Genomic DNA, 26,495 nt, shown 5'->3' on the forward strand with positions numbered 1-26,495 from the left:
GATTTAGATAAACTAAGATTCTTTAATGACTTTTTTTCATTTTATAAGTCTCTATGAAATGATACAAAAAAAAAAAACTAATAACCTAGATAATCAATATTAATACCAACAACATTTTGACATTCTGATATCACTAGACTGGATTACAGCTGTTTCATAAATCCTTCATGATGTTTTAGGAGAGTTATGAAAAACAAAACCTTTCTCTGCTCCACAGCATCAATTTGAGGATCTGAAATGGCTAAAAACATGGAATAAAACACAACTCTGACCCTGTTTTGGGGGCCACATCTGAAAGTGCCAGTCAGTAAGGAACTCAGCTTTTATAGTTCAGTTACATCAAATTCCTCATTTAGTCAAATTTTTCCATTTCTGACCATCCACAGCGTTTAACCTGCTGCATTTACTGTCCCTGGAATTGGGAAGTTCATACTTTCTGCTCCTCTTTTAATTTGCTGTTAAGAACAAACTCTCGTCATTATTTGTGTTCACCCAGTTGAAGAAAAATAAAAGCTTATAATGCTCCACCAGTCCAAAATTTCACTCATTTTCTCGTGTTTTCCTTTGATTTTCTCCCAGTCAGACTTTGGAAAGTCTGAGTTTCCATTTGTTAATGAATGTGTCACCAACACTGGAAACTATCTTTACAAAAACAAACTTAAAAACTTTTCCCATATAAGCACTCAGTCCTAATAGTAGCCTTTAAGGGATGGAACAACATTTCAGCAGAAATCAAATTATTTATCCCAGAAGGAAATTTCAATGCTGTAGCAGTTTTTATTCATTTTTTTGTATGTGACAAAAGTATCATGCCATGGCCTTTAGTGGATATATTTGACTGTTAATTCAGGTTTTCTACCTGCTTGATGTCTAAAAGAAGATTTTGTACATACTCTCTTCGGGGAAATGGCAGATTTAGAAAATATAAGTACTTGTGAATGAAATGAAGTACTTGTGTTTGTTCTGACGTGAGTTCCCAGGCTCTCTCAGTACAGATTCATCTATCATACAGCAAATTGGTGCTTCAAAGCTTATCGGTGGTACATAGTGTCCAAAGAACATGTGCATAGTGGTACAAAGGCAGGAGGAAACCTGAGAAGCTTCTTCCATCACCTGAGACCAGCAACTATATACAAATTTAGCAGGAAAGACGATATTGTTCAGCATGACAGTGAAACTGTGACCAAACTGTGACAAACATTTAGTTAAATTGTCAGGAATACGTGTCAAATGATAAAAGAAAGGGATGGATGGATTTACACTGCATTAACTACATTTTATACATCTTTCTAAAGTATATACTGCTTTTAATGGTGTGGCCAAAAATGCAAAAGAAAGAGCATAAAACTGGTCAAAAGCAGGGTAACAGAAGAGAATGAATGTAAAATCATGTAAAAAAAAAAATTTGTCAAAGTCACATGTACTGCACTGTTAAAATAGAAGATGTCCCATTTTGTATCCAGTTATGTGACAGAAGGAATGTTGGTTTCTAAAACAAAAGGTTTTTTTTTTAAACACACACATTTGTAGCCGTGCATACTTGCACGTACAGGAGGAATGAGGAGAAAGCAGGGACGCGGCATTCTGGAAATAACAATAAAGATGGAGACAATGCCGACAGCTACACAAACCCAGTCTCATTCCAATAAGATCCACCCAGGCTGAACCTTTAGACACTTGTGGTATGTGAGTAGTTGTTTTATGAGCAAGGGAGAGTTGTGCATTGGCATGAATCTTACACATTTACATGAAGTAGAGCAGTGACACTGTTGAAGGTCTTGCTGCTGTCTACATCATGCCTTATGGTATCTGTTCAATCAATACACTTTCACACTGAAGAGGATAATATATTACTACATATGCACATTCTCACTTATTTTGTACAATCACTTGTTATATTAAAATTTTCTTTACCTATATTTATCAGTGCTGAAGAATCAGAGATTTGAAAGGAGAATTTTACTCCTTGCACAGAGAGGCAGGATCACTATCCAGTAGTTTGATCATATTGTGCATCAGTGTCTAATTTCTCATCCTGTCAAAACAATGATAATGCTTCCTGGCAGAGAATGCTCAGTATCCTTACTGATGTATTTACATGCTGCAGCATAGCCTATCAAAGACCTTCAGTTTGCAGATAATTTCTCAAGACCATAGTGGATATTTTATTTAGATTTCTTAAAGTTGAATAATATATTTTGGACATATATTTATGTGACAAATCCCATTATAGAATATTTATTCTACCAAATGCAGACACAGTCAGCCTCTTAATATTTTTTTTTTAATATTTATTCCAAGCTGTCCTAAAAATTACATTCAGTATTTTCAAATTTGTAATTTTTGCTTATTTTTTCTCTCTGTACATTTTTATGTATGTTCTGATACATTTGACTGATTTCCTTATAAGAAAGCTACTTCTTTAATTATACAACACTATTTTCAACAATGCTTTATGCTATAAATTGTATTGTACATATTGAAATTTCTTACTTCTATAAGAGATTGGTGCATTATATAAATATTTTAATCTTTATACGCTACTAAAGGTTAAAAAAAAAAAAAAACAAGAAAAAAAACCTTTTGCATTTTAAAATGACAAAATCACATGATTTCCACTGAGTAAACATATGTTGCATTCAATGTACCTCGGAATTCGTAGATCCAGTGATTATCATGTTGCAAGAATAAACTTGTTTCACCTTATTTCTTTTTTTTATCAGCAACATTCACATAGTTTACTGAAATATAGTTTGTACAATATTCAAAGAGCTTCAAAACACAATATTTTATGTTTTCCTTTTAAAGGGCCTTTTTATGAATGACATAAAATGTTGCATGTTGAGGTTGATAATCTTAGCCGGTTAAATAATTTAATTTAGCTAACTAACTTAATTTAGCTAACTAACTTAATGAGCTAATGTTCTTGTGATGTTTCTTTGTTATGTCCCCCCCCCCCCCCCCCCACACACTGAATACTGGAAACCTCCGAGTTCCAAGTCGTCTTTGACTGCAGCTGTAGGCTAATCTCGAAGTCTGAATAGCAAAACTCCAAATCCCAGAATGCTTTGCGGTGACGTCTGAAGCGACGCCCTTTTGCGTCTCCTCCTCCCACAGCGCACGCTCGCAGGCGGAGAACGGCTCGGCTCTGTGTTTACGTTGAGATGCTCACAACAAAGGACAGCACACCGCGGAGAGGCTGTCATCTAAAATAACGCAGCGTGGATGTTTCCTCACGGAGAACATTTGTAACACATTTCCTAAAGACAGGGAGAGAAAATTACACAAATCCTTACAAGATTTTTTTTTCTTTTTTTTTTTTTTTTTTTTTGCTTGCCAGCATCAGCAAGTTAGAAGAGCTGGTGGGAAAGCTCGGAAATCCAAGGCTTGGAACAATAAGAGGACTTCATCATTTACATCGCAGTGAGTACATGTAACACGCCACCTGATTCAGCTTTATAATTAAAGCAGCCACGCTGGTGAAACGGCGTTTTAAGCTTTCTGCATGTTATTAAGTGTCACCTGCTTTGTCCTGCCAGCTGCTCTGACACCATGTCATTTATTAACGCTACCTTACCTCATTTGGTAATGCCCTATCACTCAGCTGCTAAATCATGCATCTCAGGCTGTGCTGCAGCTGCAAAGTACTGATCTTTGTCAAGTGTACTGCTCGCACACAGTCTTGTACACGCATGCACCTGCCTTGACTGTTTTTTATTTATTTATTTAAATCACAAATCAGTAGCTCTGTTGAGATAAAGCTTCTGTGTGTCAGGGGCTGTATCTTTGTGTAGATGCAGGTATTACTTTACAGCACATCCATCCTGGGTGCTGACCTGTCACAGGGAGGGGTGGGTGAGAAAAGAAGAAACATTACCTGAGAAGGAATTAAGGCAAATGCAGACTCTTGCCATTACCGGAGCCCTATTGCCAGTTAATGACACCCCCCTCTTCTTCTTCTGCTCTATCTCCCATCTCATTTCACAGCTTTCACACTCTTCCTCTCTCACTTATTTCTTCACCACATGTGGTCTTCCTCTGTCTGGATCAGTCTGTCCTAGTTTGTAAGGGATGATTTGATAAGTTGTAAAGCTGATAGATCTGACTGCTTTTGCCTTCCTCCCTCCCCGCTAATGTTTTAAATGTCAGGGCAAAGCTGGACATTAATGTCATCAGCACCACCAGGATGACCCTCTGGCCTTAATTTCTATTGTCCGCTTGTCGTTGGGCTGATTAATCTGTTCAGGTTTTCAAAGTGTGAGGTGGACCTCCCCATAGGGGATCTAGCTTCAGGGAAGGCTCCATGGATTTCACTGGTTATTAAAATAATTACAAACCTTTGTGATGTGGTTAAAGTGGTCATTAAGTGGCCATTTATTTTGGGGGGAATTTGAATGTTTTTCTTGATTGTGTGGATGTTTTTTGTCCCTAAGCTTTAAAATGAAAGACATGCCTCGGACTTTGTTTTATATGACTACCAAGCTGGAATAAGAATATTTTTTTCTTTTGCTGAATCAAACCTTATGAAGTGCCTAAAAGCAAACAACGAAACAGTTTTTTATTCCATTGTACTATTTTGGCGTGTTCTCAAAAAGTTAAACAGAAAAGGAAATAGTAAAGGAGGCAACTGTAAACTCCCGCAATCGTATCAACATTTATATTTATACTTTTTACTTCTGTTTGGAACAGTATAACATCAAATTGCCGGTTCTGTGGTTATGAAGTAGTATAAACTAAATAAATATTGCAGATACATTGTGCAGAAAACAAACAGAAAAGGCCTTATGCATATAAAGTGGTTTGTCAGTGAATGTTTTGGGTTGAAAATAGATTCATAAAAGCAACCAAACATATTGGGATTCTTGGATGAAGAGATGTGGCAGTGCCGCTCAGTTACAAGGACAAATTTGCAATATTTTTTGCGCAGCGATTTAAAAGTCTGCATTTCAAGTGGTAAAATGTGACACTTTGAAGTTGTTGGTTTGTTGTGTAACCCGGAAGACTGCAAGTGTTGTTTCTGCACGTTTGCAGATTTTTTGTAAGGTGTGTTTTCTTCGGTCCTGTTCGGTATGTGTGTGTATCTACTTGGCTTCGAGTCTCAATTTCAGCAAGGAAACCCGAGCCAGCGGTGTGAGACAGGAGTGCAAAGAGAGCTCAGATGTCCTAATGGGGGCTCAGCGCTGCCTGTATCCTTAGTAACCTGGTCTGTGGGGACACAGAGAGGCCTCTTAGTCTCCACTTGATCTAGTCTGAGCAAAGAAATGTCTCATAATTATTTAATCAATTATGTCTGCATGTGTGCATTTAAACTTTAGCATGATCCCTGTGAGATGTATGATCTGGTGCGACAATAATGCTCAAAATACCTTCACAGAATACATACTTACTTGTATTTGTTTAATAAATATTACAATGAATGTTTTGAAGAGCTCATTTTTAATGATACTGTGTTTACACCCATGATGAAGAATATTTCTTTATATTTAAGTGAAAATGCATATTTTAAACTTGTAATGGGCTCAAACTGGCATCAATGACATCAAGTTCTGGAGGTTTTGTTCATTCACCAGACAGGTAAACCTCATCAGGAGCTAAAAATGCTGAATGCTTTATCTTTATCTCAGCAACACACCCTTAAAGTTTCGTTGCAGCATGTTGCATGGTTGTGACAAATTACCTGCAGACACACACACTGACATGTTAATAAATATCAAAGTTCAATCAATCAATCAAAACCACCTTTTTTCATCTCTGTGACAACTTTTAACCATGACGACAGGCATAAACGACAGAAGATGTGAATTTATTCAGTTATTTTCTCAGTAAATTGATGTTAATGTCATTTAATTGTATGTTAAACACACTTTTTATCCACATGCAGGAGTAAAAGTCTTGATGTGAGGCTTAAACAAGCTGCATCATTTTAAACTTTACTGATTAAGTCCATCACAAGAGGAGCCTTTTGTGTGCACATGGCTGTGATGTGTAGTCTGCGGAGGGAGCTCTGCTGAGCTCGATGGGTCTAACCATCTCTACAGCCGAGCTGCAGCTTTGCTCCCGCTGTGCTTGCGAAGCTTGGCTCAGTCCTCTCGGTCCGGCTTACTCTCTGCTGGGCTGGTAAACAGGCTGAAGTTTGTGCAGGGAGATTACGTCTGTCATGGAAAGTGGGTCAGACAGTGGGCATGATTTTACGGCCTTGTTTCTGCAAGGTAGCGAATAAAAGAGGAGGGAGAAGCATTAAACTACCCACGATTTTCCATAAGTTAGCTGGAGGCAGCATGTGCTTCGGGCAAATCTCTTATACTCTTGTATGTTTTATGATATGGGAGTCATTTGGGAGATACGTTGCTTAGCCAAGGTGTGTTCATATGAACACTCCTGCCCCATTTACAGACGTCTGCTTTGCTTTTCGTCAGCCAGAGACAAGTGTTTGTAATATTTCATGTAAAAATCTCCCATTTTGTCCACTGTAGGAGGATTTTACTGCTTGCCCTGATAGCGCTGGTATTCCTAAACCTACATAATGGAGATAGCTGGTAGAAAAACTGCAAAAATCACATTATGTTGCAATAAACCATCTTTTTTTATTTAAACTTTTGTGTTGATAGTTCACTGCCCAAAATTTGGCTTAAACACTTTTTCAGCAAGGTAAATCGCTACTAAATGAATTCAGGTTCCACCTGGAAAACTTCTGCAGTGTTTCTAGGTTGAAATAGTTCATGTTTTATTAAGATTACCCACATCTCAGATGGTGTATTTGCTGTGTGAGATATGCAGCAGTAAGTAGTCGTAGTAATAGGTGAAGGTAGTTTGATTAAGGTTAATCAGGCATGTTCAGCGATTAAAAAAACAGATATGAAGCTCTGCATAAAGCTACGAGAAAATTATCATTAATTTTCCTTCTGATTTTATTTGGTAATACAGTAATACTTCAGCCGGGTCATCGCTTATCTTCATTATCATAAAACATACATAAAATCAGGCTTTAGAGACACTGTATTCCTGCAAAACATGTGGATTATGGGTGAATATTGTTTCTGGAGTGCAATGGCTTTAAGTCATGAGTGGATTTTACAGTTAAAGAGGAAAAGACATAAACTCAGCTATAGAAAGTACTTTTGCATAATACTTTAACACAGATTTTACAGTGATGCTGTTCTTTCTCCCACCTGTGCACCACCTGTTTCACCACTTCATATCTCTGCATAAAGCTCCTCTTAGTTCATTTTTTCATTTAAGGAACTGTTTTTGTTGCATCATTTTGTGCAGCTCAGAGTCCAGACCTCCCCGTTTTGTTAATGGGTTTGTGGTATTTGGTGGAGTTCTGGGAAAGTAACGTCAAAGTAATGGCGTTGTTGACACAAGAGCTGGAACATGTTGGTGAAAGGTTTAAACATTTTAATATAAAATGCTATGAAGAAATATTTATCTTCTAGCCTCCACAGGGAAAGAGCATGAGAGCGAAAAGCGAGTGCATTTCCTGTTTTACCAACATAATGGATTGACGGGAGAGCAGAACTTCCTGACACTGATTTCTTCTGAAGCAAAGTGGCCGCTTGAGAAATGTCAGACAAAAGCGAAGCTCTTACTTCATGTTTCACTTTCTCTTCGAGTGTCTTTGATTGTGTGGAAACAGACTCCATGAGTATATTTGTACATTTATACCCAGAAACTACAGGTGGTTTTAAGATTTTTATAAAAGAAATAAAATAAAAATCAATATAATAAAAAAGGATTGCGAGAAAGTCAAAGTAAGACGCTGTAAAGAAAATAAAAAAGCCGCCTCAGAGCAGTTAAGGAGGACAAATCAGCATGTAAAGTTTTCTAAACTAACGATGATTTTTAACCAAACATTTTAAGTTATCTTAACTATCTGCTCAGCCACCTTAAAGGAATGTTAAAATGACAAATTTAGCTGTTTTTACACGCCGTCTAGCTTGTTTCTTTGCAGTGCAACATGCGACTACAGCCAAAACTGCTGATATAATTGAGCACCTTACACACACTTGCAGATGCATTTTCAAACACTCGAGCCTGTAATTACCAAAGCCCCTCTGATCATGCTCGATAACCATTTCCTGCCTTGTTCTCCGACCTTCCTGCCTCAAATGAGCTTGGGTGCAGATCGTCTCGCGCACACAGCTGAGTGTTGCTGTGGCTTCCACTCTGAGTGCTGCCGATTCTGTAAATGCAGCGCGATCCAGCAGTAATTGCTGAAAATCCATTAAGATAGCAGGTCCTGTCATCCTTGTACTCAACCAAGCAAAAATGATGATTTTTTTTAGTTTTGTTTCAAATTATCCAACAATATGAATCAGAAATTGGAAACTTAATCAGTGCCGAAGAGCTGCACTCAGTCTGCTTAAGCGTATGTTGCAACAGCACAAAGTACCGGCTCATTTCATTTGCCTGGAAATGAGACTAATGATTACAAAGTATGGCCAGGTGCACAATTAAACCCAAACCAAACCTTCCTTCCTAACTTCCAAGAAAAATGCAACCTTCATCAACACTACAAGGACCTGAACAGGAAAGAGGGGTGAACGGAAGCATAAATCAGCCCTCATCAAGCAACTGCAGGATCTGTTTTCCCTTATGTTTCCCCCTGCAGGGTCTTGAACAATGACTTTTAGCTCAGCTTAAGAGGAAATATTTGTTGTCATCTCGTGCCTAAAATGTTTCCGTCACAAATGCTCTGAATTATTAATCATGTGTAGGCCTGCATCCCAGTCCAGAACTCTGAGTTAGCTGAATTGTTGTGGAACAAATGGCAGCTGCTGTTGGACCACTGAGGACTGAAAAACAGACTTAACTTAGACATGAACAGACATGAACGATGCAGCGTTTTACTATATGACATGCATCAGTTCAGGCTCAGAGGTTTTATAAGTACCTTTGTTTACAAACCCAAGCCATACTACCTTAGAAAAAATCCTTGATTATGTATTTAAATAGTTTGAAAATGTCGTTTCTTTCAACACGTGTGATGTAGTGTCGTGTGCTTTTACGAAGGTCACATTGTAAGCTTCATGCAGTTAAAAGCTGACACTTGGCTGTGTAAGCACACCGTGATGTTGTGGGGACATATTTCTGTTTGCACAATGTGTGGACTCATGCAGGTAACCCATCACAAATTACAAATGTGCCTGAAGGGGGTTTGCAGGCTGTTGCAACCGCTTGTGTCCTCCTCAAACTTGGCACCGTGGGGTGACCTTCGTGGACAACAGTGTTGACGCACAAAAACTACTGTACAATTTGTTATAAATCAATATGTACACATTATATAAGAAAACACCAAATATTAAGTAATTTTTAGGATTTGAGCCCTTTAAATACCAGTTTGAATATTTGATAAATTACCTTGTTTAATTCCAAATAAATAAAATAAAACAGTCATTTTTTATATATTAAATATTAGAGAGATGTGTCTTTGGTGGTGATTGCTTTTGTTAAAGATCAGCAGCAAAATTGATTTTAAGTCATTGGTATTTCTTACGTAATGTTGTATCTCCTTCTGTGTTTAAAAAAACTGTTAAATCATCATACATCAGTATTTTTTTATTTTTTCATAAATCACTTTAACACCTTCAGACCTGCTCAAAACAACCAAACATTCAATCATTTTAAGACTTTTAACCTGAAATTCCAGTTTAATTCTGTAATAATAAAAAAAAACCATACAAAACGTTAAATATTTTCTCCAAAACAAGTACTGGCGGGACGTGGTTGTCATGGTGATAAGAGTCTTGATGTCAAAGATGAGCAACAAAACAGATCTGATGTCATTAATATCTTATTTGTATCAGCTGATCAGTAGCCAAAACTACTGACCGACGTGTTTTAACCTCCCTGTCGTTACAGTTCAGCATCATTCATTCTTTATGTCGGTATTTCATTTTGTAAAAAAAAAAAAAAAGCAGTGATAGTTGACATCTATGCTGGATTGATTCCATCACAATCAACTGGTTTCCCATTGTTGCAGGAAACCTTTTATTTTTTAGGGTTATGGTACCACCAGGCGGTGCTAAAAGTGTTTTTTTTTTTTTTTGCAAATAAAATTGTTTCTGATTGTCAAAATGTTTATTTAAATATTGATTAGGAAATTATTTCACATGAACAAGTTGAGGAAAAATGGTCAAATAAGTACAAAGTACAGCATTATGGTTCATTCAGATGAGACGAATACATCCCGAAGTGAAGAAGACGACAAAATAGAACCTAAATCCCTGCATTTGATGCAGTATTTGCCCCAGTCATCAGGCCATGCATCATACGGCCACTCGCGTTCTTATATCCGTGATTGTGTTGTGCTTCTTGTGCGCCGGAGACATTTCTTGGGTGTGTGCCTTGTTGCATGTCCACAAACAGGACTGATTGTTGTATATGTGTATCCACCAGTCTGCGTTCGTCCCTCTGAATCATTAATGAGGCTGTAATTCGAAGAGCAGACCTCCTTTTTATCCTCGGCCTTCTGTCATCAGTTGGCCTCCTCCAAGCGCGGCTCAGGGAAACCAGTAGGCAGACTGGGAACCAGCCCTGGAAACTGAAAACACTAGCTGTTTGTTACGAAGCACCTCAGAAAGAAACTGTCACAGAAGAACTTTCCAGCTTACTTTTGAGCTCGATCTGAAATGAAAGAACAGTTACCATAATACCATAATGTCCAGTTTATTCTATCCCTGTATGGGTCTGGATGAAGTTAGTGTTTCTTGTCTTTTATTTCAGGCAAAACATCGTGATTTTGTCATTTAGTGTGTCAAACACAACAAATTACCTTTTTTTCTTAAAGTGTTGAAGGTCTGCCATAAAGAACCTTAATATACAGAATAGCTTTTATATTCATGTATCTTCTTTTAGTTTGTTTTAATTGAAATTTCAACCATTTTATACATAATGAATACTGAATAATTTACATTCTGCATGACTGCGGCAGGTTAAATCTTTGTACGTCATTTGTAAAAAGTACATCATTATTATTTGTAAAAATTCAATGCATGTTAACTATAATAGATATAATATAACAGTTCGGTCCCCAAAACATCTGAAATATGGTTAAATTATGCTTGTAAATAAATATCTGAGAAGTGTCTTCTGTTGGGTCACAGTGGAAATGAGAGAAAAGGTGGACATCCAGTGCTGCTGTTAGGGCTGGGCGATATATCGAATATACTCCAGATATCGTGGCTAGTCCCCTGTGGGATATAGAAAATGTCTACATTCGTCATATTAGAGTATCCTGTTGTCACGCAGTTGTTTTTAGCTGTGGGCGGGGTTTCCTCCCTCCTCCTCGACTCTCTGCACCGCTTTGCAGCGAGAGTTAAAGCAAGCGCACCTAGTTACGTACATAACGTGAGCTACGTGCAACGTCATGAGAGGCAGCGTGTAGCAGCTTTTCTAGCAGAGAACTCCGGTAGCAGCGCGAGTTACAAAAATGGAGGAAGAAGAATTTGTTCCGAAGAAAAATAGTACAGGATCCATCATCTGGTGGTGGTTTGGATACGGGAGAGAGGATGCTGACCAAACAACTGTTGTATGCAAAGTACGTCGCCACAAAAGGTCGTGGTACCACAAATTTAAAATGACATGTTTCTGCCACTGCTTTAAGTGTTCAATAAATATGGTTTTGATCAATTTGCTTCATTACAATTTCATCCTTTTGGCATGAATGTTTAAATCAGCATATCTTAATGCAGTATGAACAATTATGTTTTAATGTAGACACAAAATCATCTTACTGATGTGATTGTATGCACCAAAGCATTAATTCAAGGCTAAGGAAAGTATCGAGATATATATCGTATATCGTGACATGTCATAAAAATATCGGGATATTACTAAAAGGTCATATCGCCCAGCTCTAGCTGTGGTATTTTCTTTCTGTGTTTATAAAGTAAAATCTGCTTGCTCTACACTCGCCTTAGCTTTAATTTTTGACACTTTGCCTTCGTCGTTGAAAATGAACCGATTCTTGTCCCTAACCAAGAGATTAACGCATCACTACAAGAAAAATTCCCTAATTTTTTTTTTACTTTAATTTTTAATCTCTCTTTTTTTTTTTTTTTTTTTAAATTTTAGATTCAATTTTTAAAAAATTCAAGAATTTTTTTTAGGAATTTGTTTTATGTCTTAAATTAAATAAAATAAAAAATTAAATAAAAAAAAAACAACCTCATTTTTAAGTTTAATACGTTGCAGTGAACTGTGTTTGTAACTCGTGTTGTGAATCAACATATTATCATTTCAGACCATCTTGTAGAAATAGTGTAATCATGTAGTGCCAGTAAAGGAGTTTAGGAGATGTTGGGCAAACATAGTCCTGACATTATTAATTAAAAAAAAAAAAAAAAAAAACCAGAAACGGAGGCACCAGTGTTTTTAATTGCTCTTTCTAAGATCTGTTTTTATTGGAGAAAGGTGGAGGAAAGAAACAGATGACATGACACAATAGTTGAGTCAGATTCACTACTTTTGCTGTGACTTCAGTGCTCTACTTGCATGCTGAAGCAGCAGTCTGACCTGGCTTAAACTGGGGACCCTGTTTGGTGGGGACAGCCCTGCATCCTGGATCCTGAACCCTTTTCAGGAATGATGGGTGGAGATGACACAATGTGACTAGAAAAGATCTTACACACTTGACATGACATCTTTTGAGTTACAAACGCTTCGTCTTTCTTTTCATTGAAGAGTGACTTTTGTTTTAAGTATGAAGTCCTGCAGCCTTTGATGCCATCTGTATGTTTCCTTTCAGCAGCACAACTCAGGCTTACATTCCTCACCTTGTTTCTAATGTTCAAGTCCTTTTCCTGACCTGCTTCACATATTTCATGGCTGGCTGTTCATGGCCGATGGGTGTTTGCATTGTTGTGGCAACGCTTCCTCTGGTCAAGTGTCTGGCATTGGCCCAAGTAGATTATTCTAATCGGACCCGTTACAGACCGCTCCTATTTTCCGACATAGTCACAGCTATGGGAGATCCTCTTAAAATTAGCTCAGCTTGACTTAATATTGGCCATTTTATTGTCTCTGTTGAGTCACTGTTTTGCTAACACCACATGGGAACTGGTCTGTTGTGTGTAAGTTTATAAGATCTTTGGTGGAAGCTAATTGTTCGTCCCGAGAGCCCAGATACTAGTAAGTGTGGATGTCTTAAAATATCATGTGTCTAACAAGGGGGGAAGTTTAACCTACCCCACATAAAATGACAGATGGGCTGAAGCTAATGAATTTTTTATTTGGTGTATTAGAGAACATGTGTGCACCATCCCGACTGAACAGGATTTTTATCAGGCATTACCGTAAGTCTGCCTTTTAATCACATCTACATTTGTGCCATTTGGCAGACTCTTTATAGCTCTGATCAACTGATTTAAACAAACAAAATGAGTCCATAAGATATAAATCTTGTGGACCTATATATATATACATATATATATATATATATATATATATATATATATATATATATATATATATATATATATAAAGGTTTGCAGCACTACTGGCTGTAGGCCTCAACGAAGTGCGTCATGACAATACCACACCTCTTACTTGCCTGGTCTGCAAACAAACTGAGCATTTTGTGGAACGTGTAGAAGTATGGAACAACTTTTATGTTGCTACTTAAAGCAGAAGAAGAGCTAGCACCGAGTCAGCCTGCAGCCCGTTAGCACTGGCAGCGCTCTCAACATTGCTAATACAAGGTGTTGGCTCCTTTTGAAGAGGTTGTCTCTCTTTGGTTCCTGAAGTCTTAGCAGATGTGAATATATATTGTGTTTCTTTAGGGAAACACTTAAAAATAAAAATAAAAAGCACCATTCTGTTCATTTTAGCTGGGACTGGGAACACAGATAAACGAACCTACTACACACATACGAGCAAAGATTGTCTATAGTGACAGACATCACACTCTAACATAATGCCAATGTTAAGGAAAGGGACAGAACCGGATTGTCTGACTTCTTCGCCAACAACCATTGTTTATCTTTAGAGGATCCTGGTCGTCTTTGGATGAATTTCTGTGTCTTTCGCCACCATTTCACTCAGAAAATAGGCAGTGTCGTTGTTGTTGCTGGAGCTTTTTATAGGGAGAGAGAGCTGAGAGGGGAGAAAGGAGGCGGTGATACACATGAACGTACATGAACATGTGGCCTGACCAGCTGGTAAACATGGGGCTGGAGATCAACAGAGAGACGGTGTGTCGTCTTGTTATACTCCAGATGAAATCACACCTTTAGTTCTTTATATAGCAATGCTTTAATTCATTCAATCCAATGCTATTTGCCTCTTTGCATGTCTCTAATTCCTCTCCGTGAATCGCCACCTTACCGTGGTGGAGGGGTTTGAGTGCCCCAAGGATCCCAGGAGCTATGTTGTCGGGGGCTTTTTGCCCCTGGTAGGGTCTCCCAAGGCAAACTGGTCCTGGGTGAGGTGCCAGACAAAGTGCGATTCGATAAACTTCACATCAAGGAACTCGTGTACCTTGGTTTTGTTGGGCTGGACTTAATGGAGTCAGCAGCAACTGCCTGGTGAGTACAGGTTTGCCAATATGGTCAGGCAGAGTAAGCCCACGTGTGATCACCTTGTTGTGAACTCACCATTACTAGGAGGCACTGTAGTTCTACTACACAAACTCTGAGTACTTTTAATGTATTAATAAACAACAACATAGTTCAAATGTTGTTCACATGCGTTTCTGTTTGACACTACCTTAATCAACCTGGATGACCGTACGCTCAGAACACTTCAAAAACTGATCAAGGACTTGAGAGAACATGACAGATGCTACGTCTTTGTGGACCGACCCTTTAACCCAAATAGTCTAGTGCCAACATTCATACACTTTCAGGTCTTAAGTCAATTTAATGTGAACTTTTACCAACGTATAGATTGATTAGGTTTAGATTCTTTTCTTTTTTCTTTTTAAAGTGGATTGTTTCTGAGATGAGATGTGTCTGGAAATTTGTGCTTTCTGTTTGCATAAATATGTTTTTTATTTGCTATAAACAGAACAGAAAAATGGATAAAAATCTTTTTTTTTTTTTTCCTGATTTCTTCCCTTAAACCGAAATGAAAAGTCTTACATGGAACTGTTATTTGTGCTCAGAATGAAAATGGAAAAGCGGCATAACCTGGAAGTTATATCTCTGCTCCGTGTTCATGTTTGGTTCAGGAAACAAAAGTTTTTCTGTTTTACCCATTTTTGTTTCAAAGAAAAGAAATGAGCTGCCTGGAAGAACATGGATCTGCATCAACACAGCAACTGTTTAAATCACCTCTGAGCTTCCAGGCATGTATGGTTAGACAGAAACATTTATGTTATCCTCTGAAGTCTGTGTATTCAGTTTAAGAATAATAGGTACAATGTAAATATGAAGATGTTCTCGCATCATGCACACTCACACATTTCATTTCTAGCTGCCACTCAGCAACACGTCAGGAATTCACACTGGTTTGTATTGATAATGAAGTCTTATCTGTCTGTGTACACCCTGCTGAGCTTCGGGAGATGTAATTCACGCTACATTAATTTCCTGTAACATTGCATCAGCCAGTGATTTTCCCTTTCACAAGGTCCTCTGCTGATTTATGGCTTCTTTGGATAGAAAGTGTTTCAGTGTGGCATTTCTCGTTGTGGTAAAGCCAGAAAAGTAGAGATCTGGTGTGTGAATGGAAATGAGTCTGATCGTATCATCACTTTAGGAGAAACAGGGAGATAATGAAGATGTACAAACCTTTATTTGCTGAAATAAATAGAAATAAGTGAACATTTTAAAATAGATGAGGTGTTGAAGCTTTTTTTTAAATATTATTATTATGTAATCCAGTTTGAAAGAATGTGTGAGCAGGAGGAAAAATTAGCACTTGTCATTTGCCAGACTTGAGATTTTGTCTCCAAGTGCTTTCATCCAGCCAGTTTGGCAGACAACCAGTACTGCATCTGAAGATATTTCCTTTCCTCAAAAGAGAGGATCATCAGTTTAAATATGTCCTTAAGCAGCTATTAAATGTGTTGTAGTTCAGCCAGGGTTGCATAGCAAAACATCTCACACATGCAGAGCCAGTTTGCATGTTGCTAAATGGGTTTAATGCTGCCATGTTTAGTAGATTTACAAATAATTACGTTAAATTTAGTTTTCACTTCATCTTGACATTGCTTTGCATAAGTTATATAAGAATAACAAGCATTTAGCTGGATTTAATTCAGGAAAAAAAAGTGTAAAAATTGTCATTAATCTTTGAGGCTTTGCAGGTCGAAATAGAACCTGGCAGCTTTGTCAGCCGATGACGCAACAGCGTTGCTGACAAAAGCAGCTGACAAGATGGTGTGATTGGAAAAGTGTTCACTATCAGCTCATCATTTGGTTCAATTGTAAGACAGTTTTGTTAATCTGATATTAAACATGAATGAAGATAATTACACCGACAGGATTATTTAGAAAAATCATACCTATATATCATGTTGGTAAATCAGAACCAGTCGATTAATACTTTGGATGGACTGTATTAGCTAAACAAAAGCTGTTGAAATCTACCTTGCACAAGTAAACTCTTCCATTTTGTCATTGTTTTGTTTAATTTTTTGTTGACAAAAAGGAGAGTGAACCCACATACATTGACGAAATACAGCTTTTTCCATTAAGATTAATCTTTCTTTCCATGTCCACATTTATGGGTGCGTTACAGTGGACTCGGTTTGATCAGAAAATTACCAGAAATTTCACGCCTTTGCTTGCTTTGTTTGGTTTTCACATGGCCCGTTGCTCAGGTGGACCAAACCGCCTGGACAACATCACTCAGTTACAACAGCTCATCGGTAGGGGAGATATTCCCTGAAACAATGACTATGTCCTGATATCCGCACTACATCCTGTGGTTGTCTCCAAAGTGTTCACCTGGTAGAAGTTTGCAGGTTACAAGCTCAGTAAAACCGTAGAAGTGGGAAAGTGATGGTTACGCCATCAATTTCCACTGTTAAATTATTTCTAAGACATTTGTGTACACTATTTTGCTGCTGAACGTGATCATTAAACTGCAACAAACAATCATTTTGAGAAGAAAGAAGCTGTATCAGCGAAGCCGGCTTACATGCCAGACTCTCATCCCTGCGCCAGGATTTGTTAAAATGGTCAATATAATGCTATGAGCTGCTGGGGTTCTCTTTAAAAAAACATTTTTTCACCACAGATACAGTAGCTTGATCCCTAAATATTGCCATTTTCCCACTGTTTTGGTTCAAAACGTCACAGGTTGTAATGAATTATGGGTAATATTCTTAGGAAAAGTCTGCATGGATGTGGGCTGAGAGTACAAAGGGAGTGTACTCTTGTACCCATTAACCCATTAACACCAACATGCAATTCTGGGCCACAAGGGTGGAACTGTGAATACTGGGACTGGACCAATGAATACTGGGACTGGACCAATGAATACTGGGACTGGACCAATGAATACTGGGACTGGACCAATCAGTGGTTAAGAAAAAAGAAAAAAGGAGAAAATCCAGCTCATTGATTGGTCAGGACTAAAACAGTTAAGTTATCCAACATGTTGCACTACTGTGTGTCTGAATCGTGTTCCATCCTCCATGAAAAGCGAGAACTTTTTTCTTGTTCTCGAGGCTCCGAGAAAAAAATGACGTCATTTTGTTCTTGCGGACGCATTTGAAGACAGTTCTCGACACATCGGGCTGGCAGAACTTTTTTCTTGCGGGGCTGCGAGAAGCATCGTGTGATTGGTCGGACATGTGAGGTGGGCGTGGTTAACACGGAGAAAGCATGAAGCGGAGTTGCTTTTTTGCTGTCGCAGGTAAAACGGATTGTTTTATTAAAACAGCTGACCTGGATCCAAATGGTGATCCGGATCACCACCAAAATTCAATTAGTTTTTCTCTTTTACATTTGCAACAACTCTTGAAATTTTTATAAAAATCCGTCGGTAACCTTTTAAGTTATCTTGAGCAAAAAGACGCCGGTAAAAACATAACCTGGCGCCGGAGGTAACAACCGGGTTCATGGCACATAAAGCAGACATCGCCCCCCGCAGTGACCCCTCCCCGCTGCAGACCTGCTTCTCCTGGAGGATGGATGGATCTGACGAACAAGATGTTTTTTCTTGTTCTTGCAGCCTCGAGAACAAGAACTCAGTTCTTGCTTCTCATTTTTACCCATCTTTCTCGCACCTTTCCTGGATTGTTATCTTCCTGTAAATCTGCTGTATTTTGATATAGAGAGAAAATACAACGATATGAGGAGACAACCCCCCCACCCCCCACCCCACCCCCACCCCGCGCCCCTATGAAGAATAAACACGTAGCAACCATATTACTTTCATTTCCCGCGAGAAAATACGACACCCCCGCCTACTTACGACCCTCTGGGTGGTTGCCAGAGCATGTCCCTTATTTTAAAAACCAGAACTTGAACGGTATGCACACTGGGGGGCCTATTTGCTTTCACACTGTCAGCGAACAGCACTAAGGTTCACTTGTAAGTGAACTAAGACCTCTGGTATTCAAGCAAACCAGAGTTTGGATCTTTGGTTCGTGCAAGACGTTAATATTAGTCAAAATGAAAACAAAGCCGGGTTTAAAGCAGAATTAACAACACATCTGTGAAGAAAACATTAAAGAACCACTGGAAGGAAGCTCTGGAGAGTTGCGGTTCTCACAGGCTTTACTATTGACAACACAGCTCAACGAATCCTAACTTTTCTATTCTGCTTAGTCCAGTTAATGGTCACGGGGAAGCTAGAGCCTATCCCAGCAATCACTGGACAGGGCGCCATCCCATCGCGGGGCTGATAGAAAGATTTACCAGCAATATTAAGTGTCTGGGTGATCAGAACATATAAATGAGCTTGTTATTGTGATTAATTCCTGCCAGACAAGTAATTTCTCCACAACCTATGCGTGACAAACACATTAACAGAATCAGTTCTCTTGTGTTCATGTGATTGCTGGGATTCATAGTTCCACTCATGTGATTGGTTCCCTGGAAAGAAGTGTTGGTGGAGACACTGGCGCCTCCAAAATAAAGTCTTGACAGACACCCTTGCCGCATTTTAACTGGGAAATCATCGATTAGACTAATTAAACCAAGGAGACAGGATGACAAGAGAAAAAAAAAACAGTATCTGGCATCAGGTTTACCAGTTCCCTCTCCTCTTCCTCCTCCTCTCCTCACAGATCAGTTTCTGAGTCGTTGAGCGTCTAATCTTCATGGTGTGCAAACCAATCCTTCTCCCCTGACCCAATCATGCAATTCTACACACAGAGTCTAGAACCAGAGTGTCTGAAATCAAGCTTGCACCCACACAAATTCTCACACACATGCATTGTATCATAAATACTCCCGTTGTATGCACGCACACACACACACACACACACACACACACACACATACACGCATAGCCTCCCACTCTCAAACGGAAATCTCCAAAATGCTTAACCATAAATCATAGGTTAGCACATGATCTGGCTTGTTATTGAGTGTTGTTAGGATGAAGCTGAGGTTTATGGTCAGACCCTGAAGGCCTTCAGCAAGTCGTGCTGCATAACGCTCCAGTTTGGTCACCAGTTGGAAAAACAATGAAAGCTATTCCAAGAAACTGTAGGAAGCCGTTCAACTTGTGCCATTAAACAGATGTCTGATATCCAAATCCGTAAAGCTACCTTTTTTTCCCCCACTCTCTACACCAAACCCAACATGATGTTTAACATTTGGCGACAGCCTGCTGTGGCTTTCCATCTCTTACTGGTTAATGACACTTTGACCTGATTTAGCAGATATTAAACCTTTGAACACCAGCTAGTTTTGGAAAAAAAAACAAAACATCTGGCATGGCTTGGTCTGTGAATCCTAAAAGATGAAGCTAGCTAACAATTTATTTAAGGCTCTAAACTAAACAAACATGTCAGCTGTGGCCAGACTTAGCAATTACACCCATCCACAAACAGAAACTGGGCACATTGGGGTCTTGCTGACAAACTGGAATCCTGTTTTCTGAATGAGGAGTCATAATGTGGCAGCGAGCTGGTGTTTAGGTTTAGTTTCTGACTGCCTGAGAACTTGCTGACTAGTTGGCTTTCCCTCCGAGCAGCTGTTGTTGCAGGAAGTTGAGGTTTCTGATTTGAGGCCTTGACGTGGGACAATCTCGCCCCACATGGTGGTCCTCTCTGAACAAAATGCTCGATTGGAGACATTTTAGGTTGATTCTTGATGGTTAGATCCACTCTTTATGTTAATGATCAAGCTGCTAGGTTTTAAATAGTGGGTGGGTCACACAGGTCGCCTTTCATGGTAGTTATTGATGTAAAATTTTAGCAAAAGGTGAATTTTTACTGTTACAACGTGTTATATTTTCATTATAATAGTGCATTATATGACATCAAAGCTGTAGCATTTAGTTTTTTGTTAATAAAATCTAATATAAATGTATGCCATAATGTGGATTTGGCTCCTAAGTTCCCAGCTGTGCTTCCCAAGAGATCTTTTCACCACAGGCTTTGACAGCATCACCTGTTTTTCTTGAGAGCTTGTTTCCTCAAGGCTGTGAGTTTAAGCACATGGATATGATTTTTTTTTTTCTGATGCTGAGCAGCCAGACTTATCCCACTTTACAAACAGGACATGGGTCAAGTGGGTTGGAGCTCCTTGGTTGGAGTGGGAATTAGACAAAGAAAGCTTTTGTGAAAAGAGGCGAGGTCAGTCAGATTCTTAGCAGCGGGAGGTAGATTAGCCCAACGAGCACACTCCAATCTTTTTTTATTTTGTCTAAACTTTTCGTTCAACCTTCATTTGTTTTTATTTAAGGTCATGAACTCAGGTTTTAGAAGTTTAATTTACAGGAAAAATAACTTGAACGATGTGCATGAATTCTCTTTATATGGCGTGATCTTCCATTTTCTGTGAGCCATCTGATATGAAATGTTGTTTTTTGTTTTCTGGACTGGCGACCTGTCCAGGGTGAACCCTGCTTTTCGCCCAAACACTGCTGGGATAGGCTCCAGCTTCCCCGCGACCCTTCGTCAGATTAAGCGGTTCGGATAATAAATGAATGAATGTTTGCAAAATTCCAAATAGGATCAAGTCAGGTGGATGTGAAGGACGGGGCAAAACCTTCATCTCGCAGCCCTTCAAGGTCGTCAGCGATCATTACCCTGTTGTTGTCGTTATCCTCTTTTAATCTCAGCTTCTTTTTTTTTTTGTATTCTCAACAGATGGTGTTATGCGTTCCTCCAGGATGTGCTGGTACTTCACAAACAGATTTCCTTCTGATTACTCTTGCCTAAAGGTCAAATTTGTGTAGGTGGCGCTACAGCATTCATTAATCTGATGAGTTTGTAGTTTGCAACCAAATGCTGCCGTTTGTACCGTATCGCACCTACTGCTTGCACATTTTAACAGTCCTCGAACGGAATTTAAAAGCTAAATATTCAGCTGCAAACTAAATAGAGGGGATGTAAGAAATGAAGGCCTATAAGAATAGGGCTGAGCGATATGACGATATATATCCTTTGGACCACAGTCAGACTTTAGTCCTCGAGGGCCGTCATATCCTGCAGGTTTTTGTTGTCTCCATGCTTCAACACACCAGACCAAAATTCATAAATAAGTTTGTTGGAATCAAATTCATTATTTCACATATTGTCATTTAATTTAAAGGAAAGATATAAATATATAAAAGGATTTTGAGTTCTGAAAGTTTATATTTACCAAAATGTATAATTTTGCGTTTCTGAAGTTACCATACGTCACTGGGAAGTTGCTGATTAGTCAGATTGAAGGCAGAGACGTTAGAAGCAATATAGTTTTTTTTGACCGTGTAATCCTGTTTTGTTATATTGTTCTCATTAAAACTAAAAGAAAAAAGAACTGGTCTACTTGCGTTTTAAATACAAAGTTGCTAGACTGGCTTCAAAGTGGTGGTACAGAAGAAAAATTTAGTGCCACTACAAGGTTGACAAGAAGCTGCTGGATCCATTTGATTTGAATCAGGTGTGCTGGTCGAGGGAAACGACTGAAACCTGCCAGATACCGGCCCTCGAGGACTACAGTTTGACACCCCTGCTTTGGACGATAGAAAATGTCTATCGTTTTAATATGAGGCTCTACCGTTTAGGCCACAATAAGGCGGTTTAGTGCAGTATTTTACATCAAGATGCGCTTTATGGCTTGCACGCTGCAATACATAAACAAACATGGAGGAAGAAATACCAGAAAACGAATCAATATGTAATATAGATAATTGATTTTAAATATTTCTTGAGAATATTTTTTTCTGATCTAATGACAACAAAATAAATGCAAAAGTTATCACAAGAAAGGTCAACATTGTCGCACCATCGCCGGTACGTAGAGTCACGATGCTGAGTGTCTTGTGTTGCAATTCAGTCACTCCAGAGAGCAAACAGTAAATAACCTCAGAGTTTAGACAACACAACCGACCTGCTGAAAAAGATTTGATAGACTGTTTTATGCTCAAATACCTTCGATTGCTGTCGTCTGTAGTTAGACCATGTACAGTCGGTAGACTGGGATTCTCTTTGTCTTCTGAGTCTTTTTAAACTGGTCCCAAGCTGGTAAATCACTGGCTGACTGATTAACCTTTTATGTGGTGATTCTTCCACATTGGCTTTATAAACTGTAACTAGCAGCTAATATTAACCCTTTATTGGATGAAAAACCATATTTTTATGCTACACACGGAATGTTTCTGCATGCTAGTCCATGAAATCATAAAACCAAGTTTTTCACACCAGTCATCAAAGATCAGGCTTCATCTCTGCTACTTTTAATAAGATCAACCTTCAGCATAAAAAAAGTTCATATCTATCACCTACTACTGTATATCTTTTATTATTTTATCCAAAAATCTGAACAGCTCACTGAACCCAACAATTTCAAAAACAGGAGTCTGTAACAAATTATAACACTGGATTGTGTTATTTTTAAACTGATGGTCATTTTATCCACTTAAATGTATGATTGGAAGCAAAGAAACTATTCATATATTTAAATTATGCTTTATCTTTACTTCTCAGAAGGCAAGGCAGCTGCTTTGAGGAGACCTTTGCTGCTAAAAATTCTTTTTAAAGCCTTGAAATTCACATTTCTGACCTTTCCTGATAATTGTGTCCAAGACATAAAACTAACAAACTCATAGAAGTCAGAGACGTTGGATAAGACTTTTTTTATTTTTTGTTTAAAATAAAAGAAAGAAATATCACTCCATCTCTGTTCATTTGCCATTTTAATGTGCATCAGGCTTGTCTTCTCTTTTTTCCGTCACAGCTCATGCAGCGATTGCTTTAGTCTTGTCCAAGCAAGAGCAGATGTTTGCTTTCAAGGACACACAAACCTCCAGGTGAACTCCCCACAGCTTGTCCTGTATTTACTGCTGCTGGTTTCCACATTCAACATAACCTCATGAGCACTGTCCTGTAGCAAAGATGACTCAGTAACACATTTTAAAATCCCTTTCTGTCCACAGTTTCCTTAACGGCAGACATAACTTCACCTTGTTTGATTCCAGAGTCGGCTTTGGCACCGCTTGCTAGCACTGCGGGCCGAAATAAGATTTATGTTCACACATCAGTTCTGTGGGCAGACGAGAAAACGAAGATATAGTTCTCCTTGTTTCACCAACCTCTTGTGATAAAGGAAACAAACTGATAGTCGAGGGATGCACCGATGAAGAGACTGACGAGGAGGGAAAGGTAGAGAGACTGTTTTTGGAAAATTGTTGCTGCAAGCTTTTGAAGAGCATGTGATTCTGCTGCTCAGCATGAAACAAGCAGGCAGCTCAGCGCCTCGTGCTTGCATGACGCTCGTCGGGAACATGAAAGGTGCGAGATGCCTAAAAGCCACTGTGTTTGAGGATGTGGCGAGAAGCAGTAATACCGGGATGATTAGATGTCTGATGATCTTCATGAAAGGCTTTGACAGAGATCACAGCAGCCACAAGTTAAAGATGAGCCTAGTTTTTTCCTACTTTAGATTTCTCACTTTTACACACGCACACACACAAACACTCGCTTTAACAAAACTGTCATCCACTTTCAACTCGCAATGATACCAAATTTTAGCCCAGCAGGCAGAATATGAGGCGCTTTTTGAGTGTTATGAAGTGAAAACAGAACAAACAAGTTTCTAAACACATTTCTTGAGGCAGACGGACGATTTGCTGACATGTAATAAGAAAAAGGAGAAAAAAATTTGGTTTCAGACAATAATTCGGGGAAACTCTCAGTTTTCCAACACAAACGTAGGAACAGATCTAATTAAATGTCCCATTCCACATGCTGTGTTTCATATCGACTTGCTTTGCATGTCCAGAAAGCCAGAATCATGTCATCCCTTCTTGAGTTTTTTCCAAGTATCTTTAATTATTTATTGATCTGACGACCCACTTTGCCAGAAGGATATTATTACCACTTTCCAGTAATGAAGATGCTGCAGCACAGCAGATCCCGACTCTTTGTGTCCATTTGTTTCTCTCAGATATCTTTCCAGCAGACATATAAAAGTGAAAGTTTACCTGTGATGGCTGCAGAAAATGCACAATGTCGGTGGCTTTTAGTTTATTAGGCTTTTCACTTTGCCTATAATTATTTTCATGTGCATTTTTAAAAATGTTTTGGTTAAATTGTCCTTTTATTAAACAGTAAAGGGTAGTGGGTCAGTCCACTCAGTCAGATAAACATCTCGGTGTCCCTCAGTGTACGTTTTTACCCCTTAATGCTTGTTGTTGCGAACTTGCAACAAATCCCTTCTGGCTCTTGTTTGTTTTTCTTTCTTTGTATCAAATTGATTTTGTAATATTTCTCTATTCGTTATTAATTTATTTAATTATAAATTATATTTTAATTTATTCTATTTTTTTCTTTTTTTTTCCTGTTTTACTTTGTTTTTATTTAATTGTACATAAATTCAGGCATTAAGGGGTTAGATGCACATATAGATGGTGTATAATTATTTCAGTGTTTTGTTTTAATTGATTTCTAATCACATTTTGAAAGCCCATTAAGTGCAGTATTATAGGTTGATCTTGTATTTAACCGTGTTGTGGGATACTTCAATTTAACATCCTTTCAGGTTGTTGGCGGATAATAAAGGCCTATACCAGAAACATAACAGATTTATATTCTTTCCACTTTCAATCTTTTGATCAGCTTCAGTATTTATGAAAACTACCAGAATATTCAATTATTTAAATTACTCAACCCTTTAAAAGCCCATTTAATGACATGATGTCACTGATTTAGTTAAATACAGGATCCAAGTCTTTAAAAGAAAAAAAACATATCTTTAAAAATTATAAAAATTAGTTTAAAAAAAACCAAAAAAACAAAACAAAACATTATTTTGTCACATTGAGTGTTTTTTAAAAGTTTCAGATTAAACTTTTTTTGCTCTTTTAGAAACTTAAGAGACAAAAACTTCTTTCAAAAGCAACAATAAAAACAATAAAAACATTACAGACTAAGTCTTCAGTATATATAATACTCATCTTCAAAAAATGATAAATAAACTGCTCATTGATGTATTATATAGAAAATAACCCATTTTATGTGAATTTTTTTCATTAGGTCAGTGAGACCATGTAATCAGATTGGCATTTAAAGGGTTAAATACTATAAATAATGAATGTTTTTGTACTGTTTTCATATCTGTACCTGAGAGAGGACTTTTATTTGCCAACGACCTGAAAAGGAGGGGGTAACGCATCCAAAATGCTGGCCGATTAAAAATGTCAAATGACCATTCTATGATCTGGTGTTAGTCGCGTGTTAGTATCGTTTTGTGATTAGTTGTATCTACGCAATTTATTACCGTTTTTTAGTCAGCAAAATGTTTACTCAAGTCTTGCAGATCATGAAGCATTATTAGCTCAACCTAAACTGTAGTTTCCTCTTGGTTTACGACTCTTTGGGAGAATTTTCTGACCCAGTTTTGGCCCCCAGCACAGAAACACACTCTGCTTCTGTTTACTTTCTCTGTCATCCTGAAATTGTGTCACCGTTTAGCTCAGCAAGCATTTTCAAACGTGTCTAGCTCAACGTGAAAGCCTTTGCTGGATTCAGACCCTGCAGGACACCTCCATGTCGTGCGAAGGGGCTGCTCTATGTGTTGCTCTTTGACCTTATGCTAAACAGGACAGTTTGACGTGTTTTGCTGTTGGGAAGTTGGCGATACATTGAGAAGAAGTGCAGCTGTGACCTTGTTTCCGTTTTGACATGAAGACGTATGTTTCCGCCTCCCGCCTGTGTGTGTGTGTATCAGTATTTTTGTCATGTGATGAGCTCCGTTGGTGGCCGGTGAGAATGGCAGGCGTCATCCTCGTCGTCGTTGCTGTGAAGTTTGATGAAGGTCTGTGTGAAGTTGCTGTTCGTGCTGTCAGCACTATGCTGCTACGATCCGTGACCCTGGCCAGTCCAGTCAGCCTCACTCAGCTCAGGGCCTTTTGTTGTGTGTCTCAGTAGCTAAGCAGCAGTT

The 26,495-nt window shown here is 38.5% G+C and overlaps 1 protein-coding gene across 1 annotated transcript in view; it reads left to right on the forward strand.

Moving 5' to 3' along the window:
- Positions 1–3,177: 3,177 nt before the first annotated feature.
- Positions 3,178–26,495, forward strand: part of peli1b (pellino E3 ubiquitin protein ligase 1b) — a 49,549-nt gene continuing 26,231 nt past the window's right edge. The window contains exon 1 of the mRNA XM_079248439.1: positions 3,178–3,423. The gene's annotated coding sequence lies outside the window, so the exon portion shown is untranslated. The remainder of the gene's footprint in view (positions 3,424–26,495) is intronic.

This window comes from Telmatherina bonti, assembly GCF_933228915.1.
Source record: "Telmatherina bonti genome assembly, chromosome: 11".
NCBI classification, from domain to species: Eukaryota; Metazoa; Chordata; class Actinopteri; order Atheriniformes; family Telmatherinidae; genus Telmatherina; species Telmatherina bonti.